At 38.0% G+C, this 15756-nt stretch overlaps 1 long non-coding RNA gene across 1 annotated transcript; it reads right to left on the reverse strand.

Moving 5' to 3' along the window:
• Positions 1-294: 294 nt before the first annotated feature.
• Positions 295-14360, reverse strand: LOC120096611 (uncharacterized). Its single transcript, XR_015637709.1, has 3 exons — positions 14162-14360; positions 10303-10479; positions 295-525 (listed from the first exon to the last, which is right to left on the reverse strand). It is a non-coding gene; the product is annotated as an uncharacterized LOC120096611 (long non-coding RNA).
• Positions 14361-15756: the final 1396 nt, after the last annotated feature.

The following is a 15756-nucleotide window of genomic DNA, read 5'->3' on the forward strand; positions in this document are numbered from 1 at the left end:
AAGTATTTGTTTAACCCCTTTCAACTCATTTACATTTAAAAATATAAGGCAAAAACAAACAAGTAACACTGTTGGATAATTGTAAGTTGGTGACAAGCCAACCCAGAATAAAATGCATATAACCAAAATATATTCTGAAATATATTCACTGCTACTAGTACATGTAAATTGGTAAATCCTTATATCTTACACTGGTTATAGAAGATGATCTTCATTTGATCTGTGCACAACAAATTTTTCAGCTTCCCTTAATTGCTTAGGTAAGTACTTTATTGAAGTAATATATTCTATTTTGAAATTTTTATTTTATTAAACTACTATTAGTGTATCTATCCATACTTTTATTGGAACATCCTTATTTAGTACCAGTTTCAAATATTGAATAAAATAACACTCCATTTTTTTAACCTTTTATTGCTGTGCAGAGATACCATGGAAAGGGGGTGTTTGTTGTCTTTCTCAACATGGATTGATGATCTTGCTTTCACATAGAACACAGGAGCAACAGCTTGGGATGGCACCACCCTAAAGAGAACAGACAATTCCCACTTATCATTAATTAAGGATATGTCCTACAACCAGATCATTTTTAGGTCTTCTCTATTGGACATCCCACCTTTCACATAACACCAGTGTGTTTAAATTGACATAAAACTAGTCAGCCCATAGAAGAAGCTTCAATTAGTAGTGTATGTAAACTGGGTCCCTCAGTCACAATGTACAGTAATGGAAGCTTCTTATGGGACAGGCCCTCATTCATGTTTCTACTTTTTTGGTAGGTTTTCACTGCTCTACATAGTGTTTCACTGTACAGATGGATTTTTGTTATATATACTTTTGACCACTTTTAACAAAAACTAGCTAAAAACTCGAATGACAAAGTTTGACAAAGTTTGACAAAGGAGCTAAAACCATCCAGTAGAAAAAGATAGCATTTTCAACAAATGCTGATGGTTCAACTAGAGGTCAGCATATAGAGGAAAGCAAATTGATCCATCCTTATCACCCTGTACAAATCTTAAATCCAAGTGGATCAAGGACCTTCACATCAAACCAGATACACTCAAATTAATAGAAGAATTAGTGGGAAAGAGACTCAAACACATGGACACCTGGGAGAAATTTGCTGAACAGAACACCAATGACTTATGTTATAAGATCAAGAATAGACAAATGGGATCTCATAAAATTGCAAAGCTTCTGTAAGGCAAACGGCATTGTCATTAGGACAAAATGGCAACCAACAGACTGGGAAAAGATCTTTACCAATCTATATCTGATTGAGGGCTAATATCCAAAATATACAAAGAACACAAGAAATTAGACACCAGAGAATCAAATAACCCTATTAAAATGTGATACAGAGATAGCCAAAGAATTCTCAGCTGAGGAATATTGAATGGCTAAAGAAATGTTCATCATTCTTAGTCATCAGGGAAATGCGAATCAAAACAACCTGAGATTCCACCTCCCACCAGTTGGAATGGCTAAGATCAAAAACTCATGTGACAACAGATGCCTGTGAGGATGTGGGGAAAGACAACACTCTTTCATTGTTGGTGGGATTGCAAGCTGTTAAAACCACTCTGGAAATCAATCTCAACTTTCTTCACGAAATTGGCCATTGTATTACCTGAAGACCAAGCAATACTTCTTCTGGGCATATACCCAAATGATGCTCCAACATAAAACAAAGACACATGTTCTACTATGCTCATAGCAGTCCTATTTATAATAGCCAGAAGCTTGAAAGACCCCAGATGCCCTTCAACAGAGGAATGGATACAGAAAATGTGGTACATCTACACAATGGAGTACTACTCAGCTATCAAAAACAATGACTTAATGAAATTCATATGCAAATGGATGGAACTAGAAAATATCATCCTGACTGAGATACTTCATTCACAATAAAACACACATGGCATTCACTCACTGATGAGTGGCTATTAGCCCAAAACCTTGAATTACCAAGTACACAATCCACAGACTACATGAAGATTAAGAAAAAAGGATGACCAGAGTGCAGATGCTTCAGTAATTCTTAAAAGGGGGAACAAAAATATTCATAGGGAGAGATATGGAGACAAATTTTTGAGCAGAGGCTAAAAGAATGGCCATTCAGAGCCAGCCCTATGTGGATATACAGCACATAATACATACATACATACATACATACATACATACATACATACATACATACACACACATAACCACCAAACCTAGACAATATTCATGAAGCCAAGAAGTGCATGCTGACATGAGCCTGATATAGCTGTCCCCTGAGAGGCTCAGCCAAAGTGTGACAAATACAAAGGCAAATGCTAATAGCAAACCATTGACCTGAGAACAGGATCCCCATTAGAGGCATTAGAGAAAAGATTGAAGGAGCTAAAGGGACTTGCAACCCCATAAGAACAACAATACCAATGAACCAGAGCTCCCAGGGAATAAATCATCATGGACAAACTCACACTCCAGCTACATATGTAGCAGAGACCAGCCTTGTTGGCCACCAATTGGAGGAGAAGCCCATGGTCCTGCCAAGGCTGCCCCACCCCACCAGTGTCAGTATAGGAGGCAGGAAAGTGGGTGGTTTGGGAGGGAGAATACCCTCATAGAAGAAGGAGGATGGAGGATGGGATAGGGGGTTTATGGACAGGAAACCAGGAAAAGGAATAACATTTGAAATATAAATAAAAATAACTAAATATAAAATAAATAAAATAAAATCTAAATTAAAAATATCCAATAAAAATGGAAAAAAGGAAAACATTAAAGGCCACTACTATGCAGATCTAGAATAAAAATAAACTTTTAATCTGAATGGTTCACTCCTTCTTTAAAAGGGGAACAAGAATACCCTTGGCAGGGAAGAGAGAGGCAAAGATTAAAACAGAGACTGAAGGAACACCCATTCAGAGTCTGCCCCACATGTGGCCCATGCATATACAGCCATTCAATTAGACAAGATGGATGAAGCAAAGAAGTGCAGACCGACAGGAGCCAGATGTAGATCGCTCCTGAGAGACACAGCCAGAATACAGCAAATACAGAGGCGAATACCAGCAGCAAACCACTGAACTGAGAATAGGACCCCCGTTGAAGGAATCAGAGAAAGAACTGGAAGAGCTTGAAGGGGCTCGAGACCCCATATGTACAACAATGCCAAGCAACCAGAGCTTCCAGGGACTAAGCCACTACCTAAAGACTATACATGGACTGACCCTGGACTCTGACCTCATAGGTAGCAATGAATATCCTAGTAAGAGCACCAGTGGAAGGGGAAGCCCTGGGTCCTGCTAAGACTGAACCCCCAGTGAACTAGACTGTTGGGGGGAGGGGGAAAATGGGGGGAGGGTGGGGAGGGGAACACCGATAAGAAAGGGGAGGGTGAGGGGGATGTTTGCCCGGAAACTGGGAAAGGGAATAACACTCGAAATGTATATAAGAAATACTCAAGTTAATAATAATAAAAAAAAAGTAAAAAAAATAAACTTTTAATTTTTAGTATAAAAAATAATGGCATTCTCTAGTCTGTTTTTTTTACTATTGGGTCTGGAGGATATTAGTGGTAAAGGTGAAAATAAAAAGATGCCTTGACTGTATTATTATAATCAGAATCTTTCTTTTTCATCCGTGCATTACTTGTTACAGTCGGACAAATTACCAAGGATTGCAAGTGAGAGGGCAGATATATATTTTAAGAACAATGAATACAAGGGCATTTTAATTTTACTTAATTTGTATTGAAGCTCCCATCTACTTATGCTAGTTATCATAGAATCTTTGTATTTATTCTTATTCCAAATTCTAACAGCTCATCTAAAGTAACCATTGTAACTCATACACTTTCTGGCAAAGGAAGAAAAGACAGAGAAGCAAAGCGGTTTGATCACTTGGCTAGTCCCTGGAAAAATCTTAATTTTTTCTTTTAAATCTATTGATTTTAGTTTTTATAAAATGCAATACTTAATAAGCAAGGGTGAAAATATGCCTGTATTTTTTTGTGCTTTAAATATGTACCCCTCTAATCTTCAAATGATCTATTTCAGATCAGTGCAACAAAATATGGAGCTGACTTATCTTAAATAATCTTCATTCCTGTCACACATTTGTTTATATATTTTTGCTTTCCCATGAGATAATATTTTATTAATTATCGGGGAATTTTGTACAAGGCACCTTGATCACACTTATTTCTAATTTTACATTAATAAGTTACAGAAATCACTCAAATATAGCAGAATATTCATTAAAGTAAAATATTTTCATCTAATTTTAAACTAATCTTAGCATAATTTACTTGATTGTAGACATCCCTAAATGAAGTATGAAGTTACAATGTGATTAAAAAATGGATGAGGTAATGACCATATCACTAGATTAATACATCCTTTATCCTATACCTGTATAATTTAAAATATTTTATTATACTTATTTATTTATGTGTATGTGTTTTCTTGTGTGGAGATCAGAAAACAACCTACTGTCATAGGCTTTCCCTTTCTACCATGTGAGGTTTGGGCATCAATTTTCATCTGTATTGATTCTGTGTTTCTTTACTTACTGAAGCATCTGGCTGGTTCTTGTACAATTTTGGACAAAAATCCATATTCCATTGTTTTAAATTTAAAGTTTACATTGCTTTAATGTTAATTATATTCACCTGCTGTGGCATGGAACGCTAGAATTTAGCTATCTTAATCTGTAATATTGTACTTTTTTAACCTGCCTGTCACCTTCCTCCACTTGCAGACATTCTTCTCAGTCTTTAGCAATCACTGTTCTTTCTGTCACTGTATATTTAAGTATGAAGAACACAAGGACATTTTAAATTTACTAAATATGTAATGAAGTTGCTTCTTTTGATAATTTTTATAAAGCCCACAGTTTAGGTTCTAATGATATATTTTTATTATGTTTTTATTTTCACAATTATATCTAATATCCTCACAGACTACAGGATGTCATTAAGAACAGTATATATTGCATAATTGTGAGTATATTATGCTACATTTATTTGTTTATTCTTTCAATGCTAATTTTAGTCTTTTGCCAAGCTGTTGTAAAAAATGGTGCCATGAATATGAAACAAAAATAAACTTGTCCGGTGAAGGAAACATTATGTAAAGCAGCTAAAACATACAGTATAATAACAGAATAAAGCGGGCTGGAGAGATGGCTTAGTGATTAAGAACACCCGACTGTTCTTCCAGAGGTCATGAGTTCAATTCCCAGAACCACATGGTGGCTCACAACCATCTGTAAAGAGATCCGATGCCCCCTTCTGGTGTATCTGAAGACAGCTACAGTGTACTTATATATAAAAAATAAAATAAATCTTTAAAAAAAATAGAATAAAGCAACGTCTACATATAACATGTAATTAGTATCCAGTGTGTAAGTAGCTCATATTAGTAACAAAAGCATTAAAAATAATAACAATCAAATTTTTACTAAATATCTATGGAAACATTTTGCAATAACACATGTAAGTGATCAGCTTATGTGTGTGAACATCCTATATTTCTAATCAATAATGAAATGTAAAATGAAACCTGTGGAGATTAGCTACTGAAAAAAAGTGCCTTCCATCCAAGCTTGATATCTTGAATCATGCACACAAACACACCTTGGCATACAATAGCTGTAAAGAAATGGTATGCTGTATGATGAAATACCAGTGACAACAATAATCAGTGCTTATTTGAATATAGAGGGAAAAATCCCTAATCGTTATTTAAATAGTTTCAGACCTTTCAGGGAACTTTATGGAAATTTTTGAATGAACAAACTAACAAAACCTAAAAGGAGAACTAAGTTAAGGTCTAGCCAGAGTAGGACGCTCAGAAAATGAGTGGAAAGTCAATCAAGCAGTAATGATAACTTTTTTGAATAATGTCCACATCTTGTTCTTTTACTAAAACATTGACATCAAAACCAATCTGTATGATTTTATGTGGGTGAAATATCTCCCATCCATCTTGCTATGCATTTGTATGTCTATGTTTAATGCTAAACATTTTATCTTAAAGCCTAACATATTCTGCTCATATTATCTATTATCTTTAAAGCTTATAGTGACTCTAATACAATTGCACATGAAATGGGGATATTGTCATTTAAAGATAATATTGCAATGGAATAATTGGCAGAGTATCACTAAAACTCTAAATAAAGGCAATGTTTAATTACAAGTACAAACTCCCAGAAGCTTTCTCAGAAAGCAAAATTATGGTGGCCACTGAACAAGGACACTCATGAGAGTCATCTTTCTCTTAAAATCCAGGACTGTGCTCTTGCATACTAATTAAATAATGACAGTTTCATTTAAAAAATACAGACTTACCATGCCACTTGCCCCAAGAATACATTTTATTATAAGGAGAAATATGGACTGTTATTCTGCTTCAGGAGATAAAAGCAATTTAATTGGAATCTCTCTGGAAACTAGAGCATCAACAGACTACTCATCTGTAGCATCCATGATGATTGTATTCTAGTAAACTATTTGATATTGTCAATAATATATATAATATTTTACATAATAAGTCTATTCCATGGGTGTTGTGATTGCATCTCTCTGATTGTTGCTGAAAAGTATCTGGCACTTTTATAAAAATTCACTCACTAACACATAATTAGAAAGAGACCAAAATAAAAGAGAAGGAAGTTTTATATTGGCTGCTATGTAGAACTTGTCTGTATTTCATTATAAAACATTCCTGTGAGATTAAAAGATGCCATGAGACTTCCTGAGCTTTTGAAATCAGTTTTCTCAGTTCACATATGCCTTAACCAAACATAGAATGTTGCCTAATGATGTTAATGGGAATTTATTGTATCTAATTAAAGACAGATGTAGATCTAAATTTTAAGAAATTGAAAACAGCTGTAATTCCTTGCAAGTCTCATAATTTTTCTTTTTTTGCACACATCAGGTTCCTAGAGAGCCCCCATGAGCCTAACACAGATGCACATTAATTACCCATATCCTAATGACGAGGGTTTCAGTATAACTGCTGAACCATTCATTACACATCCCTCTCAACTTCACATTGCCCCAGAGACATGTACAAGAAACACACCACTTGGCAACATTAATTGAACCCTATTAGCTCATAAAATTTATGAAAAGTTTGACTATTAATAAAATAAACTTCTTTCATTTAGTCCACTGAATACACATTGTAAAAATAATAATTTTTCTAGTGTTATACATTGAACATTAGTCAATGTATCTGTCAAAGATGATTAATTATCAGAAATATATCAACAAGATTAACCTAGTGATTCAACGAATCAGGCTAATTTTCCATTTTTGGAGTACTGTCATATTGGTAGTTCACTATATAAGCAAATCTACATAGAAGTATAAAAAACTAAGAAAATACTTTCATAAGTTCAGAAATAATGATTCACTTTCACAGTATTCAATGTTTAGTATTTTAGGTTATAACTATTTTTTTTAACTGGGGTAATTGCCATAGAATTGTGGGGCCATTCTTGTGTGTCCAGTACATTTTATCTAATAATTCTATAACCATTACTGTGAGGGATATTCCAAGGACAATTGTTTGGATTCATATTGTAAAAGATTGGATTATCAAATCATTTTTAATTTAGGTCTTGTTAATCAACATCATTTTTCTCATATGTATTTTATTAAAACATATTCCTTTCTTATGCAATATATCATTTTATAGTTTTTCCTCCTTTAATTCCTTTGAATTCCTCTCCCACTTTTCTTCCATCTCTGAATTCACTCATCGATTTTTGTCTGTAATTAGAAAACACTAAGCCTAAAAGAGTTAATACCCAAAAATGAAAAAATAAAATACAATATGATAAAATAGAAACAAGGATATTGAAGTTGTTCATGGAAGCCTAATAAGAGCAGGCACAGGTGTCAAAGACTCATACAGTTGCACAGTAAGGAGTCTCATAAAAATACTAAGCTGAATACGATCATACACACACACACACACACACACACACACACACTCTCACACACACACACAGGGTGTCAGGGAGTAGGTTGATGCCATTATGCAGGTGAAGTCAGGTACAAGATAGAATGCTGCCTATCATTGGATGAGAAGGAAGGATGGGCTGGAGAAAAGTTTTAGAAAGGAGAGAAGGGGTCAAAGTGAGGAGGAAGGAGCTGGGATAACATGGTAGAAGATATTTAGGTTCTTCTCTGTGCATAGATATAAGTTGTTAAGACAAATTTTAAGGGATGGGTGTGTACAGGATTTTGTGCTTTCTAGATGAGCAAATTATAACTTATCAATTGTATCAGAGGTTATTGTATGATATGTTCTTCCTATGGTGACTTACTTGAGTTCAAGAGATTATATGGTGGTGGGACTCACTGGGCCTCTACAGAACTGTGATGCATATGTCTGGCATGGTAACAACCTGCCCTGGGAACTAGATAGGTAGAGAGATTCCTGTAGTGCTCAGAAAGTAGCTGTCAGCAGTGTGAGATGGGATGGATCTCAGTGGGTGAGTCACCTTGCTTAATGGGATGAAAATATCCCACAGATATCCTGTGGTCCTACTGTGCCAGTACTAGTGTGGTACAGAAACTATTTTTTTTTTTACCACAAGAGCAGGGATGGGTTTCTTCTTATGCGCTGAGCCTTACATCACGTAAGACATGAATTTGCTACTTTTACAAGTTTTGTGCATTGATGCACTAGCCTATTTTTCAAAAAGGTGTCAATATTTTTTCCTTCCCACAAAATAGAGTCTAGTAGTAGGTGTGAAGGTTTCATGTAGTCAGCAACTGGAATGTTTTGTGTTCTATGGGTTGTATGGTGTTGTTGTCAACAATTGAACCTTTGCTGTTAGTTTGCAGAGCGCTACCCTTTACTTTACCAACAGTATGTGTTATTTGAGAATTTTCATGGACCCCTGTTGCCAACAACTCAATTGAATATAAGGTTGCCCACCACTGGAGGCCTTTTCTGGAAAAAAGTTATGGTCTGTTGAGACTCGATATCCCCAATTACTAGGAGTCCTTAAAAGGATCACCTTCATAGATTACAAGAAATTTAATCTGCACCAGATTTCCATGACACATTTAAGTTTCTACCCCAATTCTTTTTTTTTTTTTTTTGGTTCTTTTTTTCGGAGCTGGGGACCGAACCTAGGGCCTTGCGCTTCCTAGGCAAGCGCTCTACCACTGAGCTAAATCCCCAACCCCTCTACCCCAAATCTTACAGTCACTGTCCACACTCTCTTTACCCCATCTTCCCAACCACCAGCCTAACCCTTTCCTTTCTAATATGACCCAAACCATTAAAATCTATTTATTTTCCCCTCCAGAAATACTCTGTGTCTCCTCTTTATCTAACTTCTCAGGGTCTATGGATTATAGCTTTGCTATCATTTACTTAAAGGCTAATATCCTGTATAAGTGATTCAATTCAATATTTATATTTTTAGGTCTGGGTTAGGTTACTCAAGATGATTTTTTCATCCATCCTATTTTTTTTTCTTAACAACTGAGGATTTCAATACCACATTTTTCTTGTCCATTCTTCTGTCAAGAAACATCTAGATTGTTTTCAGTTTCTGGATATTAGAAATAAATCTACAAGGGATATATTTGAGCAAGTGATCTTTGGCTAAGATGAAGTGTTCTTTGGTATATGCCACTATTGATATAGTTTTGTCTTGATGTAGATTGATTCCAAACTTTCTGAGGAACCACCATATTGATTTTCATTGTGGTTATTTAAGGATGCACTCCCACCAACAATAGAGGATATTCTTTTGTTCTAAATCCTCACAAACATGAGCTATTGTGCCATTGATCCTTTTTAGTCTGCAAGGTGTAAGATTGTCCACCCAACCTCTACCAGCAAGGAAGACACGAAAAGCAGAGATCTTCTTCAAGCAGTTGATTCAGGAACCTTGTACAAGCTTCTTCTCTCTTCCCCGGGAACACCCTGCATCGGCTTAAATACCCAATTCTGACCAACCTCAATGTGCCACGCGGGTCATGCAGACAGGCTGTCACTATGCGGAAGCTAGCAGGCCAGGCAGGCATAGCCAAATAAGGACTTGTATACTACAAGGAGCGCTCACTGTCGGGAGGGTGGAAGGCGGAAACCAGCACCATCTTTGAGGCACAGCATGTCGCAGCTCCCTACAGTTCCCCCCTTTTGTTTAATTGATTAGACAGGCAAAGGCACCACTGAGTGTGGCGACCTCCCCTCCCCCCCGTCTTAGGATCATCCCTTCGTTAAACCCGTCTTAGGGCACCTCATCGCCCACAAGGTTCCATACCTTAGGTAGAAGGGAAGTTGCCCGTCACTGGGTAGGATCACTCACACATACTCAGGGGCAAGGTGCAACTAGGTTTTCTGAATGACCGCAAACCAGGCTTGAGGGGATTGTCCTGCTTCAGTGGCTGCAAATGCCTCTATCACCATAGCTGCTTGCCACCTCTGAACAGACCTCATTCTACAGAGACACCACAGGGTTATTAGGCAGACTAAGATCAACAATCCTGCAAAGGCTCCCATACCCGCCCACTCCTTCAGGTGATTCATAGCAGCAGCAATCCTCGATGACAGTCCTGTAGCCAGGCCAGCAACCACTCGCATGGAATTCACAGTTACGATGGCAACTCGCAGCTGATCCATCAAGGAATCGAATTCTCCCATCTAATTACCAAAAAGATAGCTAGATAATCGTTTAGAGAGGTTGGCTGCACAGGTAAAATTTTCATATTGGATACTGGCCACGCTCAAGGCTGCAAACTTCCATTGACAGGCAAATTGTGCAAGCTGTCATAGGGTTTCAATCTGTTCCTTGGGAGTTCTGCCATGGCTTATTTCCCCTTTTTTGTTTAATTATGTATTCCTTCAAAGTACAATGTGTTCGTTTAACAATACCTTGGGGATTATAAGGCAGGCCATGGCTCAACTGTATATCTATTTGTTTGTAAAAGAATTTGAAGGACTGGGCAGTGTATGCCGGGCCATTATCAGTCTTTAAGTGTTGGGGCTTTCCCCAAGCAGCCCAGGCTTCTAGGCAGTGTCCAATAGTGCTGCGTGCTTTTTCCCTACTCATAGGGGTAGCATAGATGACACCTGAACAGGTATCCACAGAAACATGAATGTATTTTAAGGTCCCAAATCCAGATATGTGAGTTATGTCCATTTGCCAAATCTTCAAAGCAGTAAGCCCCTGGGATTAACCCCCACATTAGGGGGATGATGGAAAGTCACACACTGTTGGCAGTCTAAAACTATCTGTTTAGCATCAGCTCTAGACAAATGAAATTTCTGTTGTAAAGTTTTTGTAGGCACATGAAATTGTTGATGAAACTGTCTGGCCAAATCAAGAGAGGAGCTCAAGAAAATACATTCTGTCCTGGTCCATCGGTCTATAATATCATTTCCTTCACTTAAAGGACCAGGTAGGCCAGTATGAGCTCTGATATGTTGGATAAAAAACTTTTGATCTCTTCCCCAGATCAACTCCTGAAGTTCTCTCAATAACTGGCATACCATACTGTTTGTTTTAATAGGGCCAGGCACTTTTAGTATCTTGACTGTATTAACAACATACGATGAATCAGAGAGCAGATTAAAGGCAAAAGAACAATTTTTAAACACTACTAGCACAATCTTGAGTTCAATTACTTGTGGAGAGCCAGGTTGATATTGGCATAAAATTGGCTCTTGATGGTCAATCATATAGGCTCCACAAATGGTTTTTGATCCGTCTGTGAAAATACTTGGGCCCCCCTGGAGGGGAACACAGGAGGCAAAAACTACGGGATGTTCCTTAAAAAATGATAGCAAAAGGTATTTTGGATAATGATTATCTAATTCTCCATGAAATCCACATCGTAATATAGCCCAATCATCCACTGTGCCACACAGAATTTTTATCTGTTGACTTCTGTACGGCACTACAGGAGGTAGTCTCCAGGTGAGGCTGGAGACACCCCAAAGAATTGAATGCTCTGTTGGACTCCAGTCAAGGCCAATTCAGCAACAGTTGAGGGATAAAATTCTCTTGATTTGGCTGGAGAAGTCTTGGGGTATACCCAAAGCAGAGGTCCATCCTGCCACACCAATCCTGTGGGCTGCATGTAAGTGGCTAGAATGCACAATATAATGTCAGCACCCTCTTTCCATCGATGTAAACTTGCATTCTGTTTTCAACTTTCCTTAATGCTTCTCCGCCTCCTTAGTCAATTGTCTAGGAGAATCCAAGGCTGAATCCCCAGCCAAGATATTATATAGTGGTCTTAAATCATTATTTGGCAATTTTAAATAGCATCTAATCCAATTAATATCTCCCAATAATTTTTGAAAATCATTGAGCATCTTAAGATTATTTTCCTCAATTCAACCTTCTGGGGGATAATAGTATAAGGGTTTATCTTTGCTCCTAATTACGTTACTAGACTGCCCTTTTATACCTTCTCAGGGGCAATAAACAGTCTCTTACCTTCTAACAACTTAACTAAATTTCCATATATTAAATCCAAAATATCTTCATTCTTTGTAGTTAAAAGGATATCAACCATAAAGTGGATGCATCTCAGTGAGAAAAGCTCTCCAGTCCAAATACTGTCCTGGACTGAGGCACACTTGCACCAGGTTGGTCCAATCATTAGGAGTCATGCAAAATCTGTGCAGAGCCTCTATCTGAGCAATGGTAAAGGAGGCAGTGATACCATATGTTCTCTACTGAAATAGAGAGGCTCATGATATCCTAGTTGATTAGCATCCACATAGACAGGATAGGGCGAATGCAGCTCATTACGAACTGCTCTTCACACTTCCGGGCAGAAGGTCACGCCCAGTTTTCCTGGGCCTGGAGTGATACGCCCATAGGGAGGGGGAGCCGTGGGCTCCATCCCTTCCTCATTCCTATTCTTACCCTGTTCTTTTCGCTCCTTCCTCTTTTGGCTTCTGAGTCTCTGTCTTTTAAGCTGATCTATAAGTTCTTGTAATTCTTCCTCATTATCACTCTCTTCCCCTGAGGACTCTTCAGAGTCCCCTTTGTGATCTTTCCTTTTCTTTTGTCTCTTTACTTCTCTAGCTTCCTGCTCTCTTTATCTTCTATTTTCTTTCTCTTTTTCAGTCTCTCTGTTCATATCTTCTGTATCTTCCTCTACAGCTACTAGATGCTGTCCACTTATGTGTACACTTCAACTTTACTTTCTCTGCAACTTACACTAACTCTCAGCAACTTAGCTTAATCCTTCCATTTTCTGTAACTTTCTCTTTATATCTTTTTTTATTTTTTTTATTTTTTTTAACCTTAGCCAGATTGGTGGGGCATTTTCCAGCCCTTCAGAGACCCACCCTTGGAACCTGGCGGTAGACCTGGGTGTTAGATGTCAAGTGGTTGACAAAAGAATTGTAACCAGTTCACCTGGGACTTTCAGGACCTCAGTAGCAGCCCTTTATCAAACTGTCTCAGTGGGCTAAAGGCCCATGGAAAAGAAAACATTTATCCTGACCTTGGCCACAGCCTCCAGTTGGAGTAAGCTGAAGAGCCGATGCCAAGACTTTCTCCTCTTATCATCCTAGAGTAAAGCCTGTTCTGTCTGGCAAAACAAAGTTACTCACAGTCTGCTGCATACTGTTTCTGAAACTACTTCAGGAGCTCCCCTGCCCCCAAACCTGAGGCATTTTGACCATAGGGGCAGGAACTGGCTGCTGAGGGGATAGAATCAAAGATACTCTCCATGTCAATGATGACCAATAGGGAAGGTTACTCAATGTTGGAGATCAACTCCTCTCTTGGAATAAGGCCAGCAGATAAGGCAATGGCATCACACTCACTAAGAAATTTCTCTATAGGGCTTCTTTTCATCCTAAGCCTTTTTCTTTCAAACAGCTCTTGAAGAGCCAGAAAAATTGGGTGAGACTGAGAAGTCCCCACGTTCGCTGCAGCGGCTCCGTGGCTAGTTTCACTCCTCCCTACTGTTCGGGCCACAAGCAGGAGCACAGATAAAACACTATGCTTCAAAAAATAACATTGGCTATCAACCAACACACCGCCACTAGAGCAGGGTCCATAAACTTAGACTTTACACTCACTCCACAACCGGAGACCTTATCGCCGCTTACTACCACGGACTTGTATTGTGTCCCACGTTACCTGGGGAACTTACACTCGCTCTGCCCTGACTTCAAGAAGTTATGATCTCGGAGAGAGTTGGTTTCCTTTACGGTGGATTTGTTGTTCGTTTCCCATATGGGCCACCAGTTGTCATGCCCAACCTCGACCAGCAAGGGAGACACGACTAGCAGAGATCTTCTTCAAGCAGTATATTCAGGAACCTTGTACAAGCTTCTTCTCTCTTTCCCGGGAACGGCCTACATTGGCTTAAATACCAAACGCTGACCAACCTCAATGTGCCACGTGGGTCATGCAGACAGGCTGTCACTATGTGGAAGCTAGCAGGCCAGACAGGCATAGCCAAAAAAGGACTTGTATACTACAAGGAGAGCTCACTGTTGGGAGGGTGGAAGGCAGAAACCAGCGTCATCTTTGAGGCGTGGCACGTTGTAGCTCCCTACGTAAGATAGATGCTCAAATCAATTTTGTTTTGCATTTACTTGATGGTTAAGAATGTTGAACATTTCTTTAAATGTTTCTCAACCATTTGAGATTTATTTATTGAGATTCCAGTTTATATCTGTTCCTCATTTTTAATAATTGAATTATTTGGGTTTGTTTTTTGTCTTTGTTTTATCTTAATTTCATTTTATGTTTTAAGTACTCAGCTTTTTGTGCAACTCTATTGCACATAGAGTTGGCAAAAAGCTTTTCTCATTCTTTAGGCTTGTGCTTTGTCTGATTGATTGTATCCTTTGCCATACAGAAGTTTTTCAAATTCATGAGGTATCATTTGTCTTTAGTGTCCTATTCAGAAATTCATCTTCTGTGCCAATATGTTCAAGGTTATTCTTCTTTCTCTTCTATCATATTCAGAGTATACAGTTTTGTATTGATGTCACTGAATCACTTCTGTAGTACAATAAGCTGGAAATCTTACAGTCCTGTTTTCAAGATGTACTACCAACATAGAGTAACAAAATCTGGATCCCATAGGCATAAAATGAGACACATCGAATAATAGGACTAAAGTAAAGGCCCAGACATAAATCTCTACCCTTATGAACACCTAGTTTTAATAAAGAAACTAGAAATATACCCTGAAAAACCCACAATCTTTCATAAATGGTACTTGTTAAATTGGAAGACTGCATATAGAAGTCAAATCAATGCTATTTCTGATATAACTGATTTATTTATCATTCCTACTACACGCCATCTCATTCAAGTTTCCAAATCGAATAATAGAACTAAAGTAAAGGCCCAGTGAAACATCCAGTATATTCATGACAAAATGAAGAGATGAAACCTAAGAATTATACATAGAGAAGAGAGTGAAGATTCCTAGCTCAAAAGACCTGAAAATCCGTCAGCAAAATCATAGAAAACTTCCCAACTTAAAGAAAGAATGGAAGGAGAAGCCCTTGGTCCTGCCAAGCTTGGCCCCCAGTACAAAGAAATGTTGGAGGGGGGTGATAAGGGGGGTGGATGGGGATAGGAACACCCTTATAAAAGAAGGGGAGTGGGAGGGGATAAAGGGATTATGGACAAAAAACTGGGAAAGGGAATAACATTTGAAATGTAAATAAGTAAAAATCTAATTAGGAGAGAGAGAGAGAGAGAGAGAGAGAGAGAGAGAGAGAGAGA

This window comes from Rattus norvegicus, chromosome 14 (genome assembly GCF_021556685.1).
Source record: "Rattus norvegicus strain SHRSP/BbbUtx chromosome 14, alternate assembly SHRSP_T2T, whole genome shotgun sequence".
NCBI lineage: Eukaryota > Metazoa > Chordata > Mammalia > Rodentia > Muridae > Rattus > Rattus norvegicus.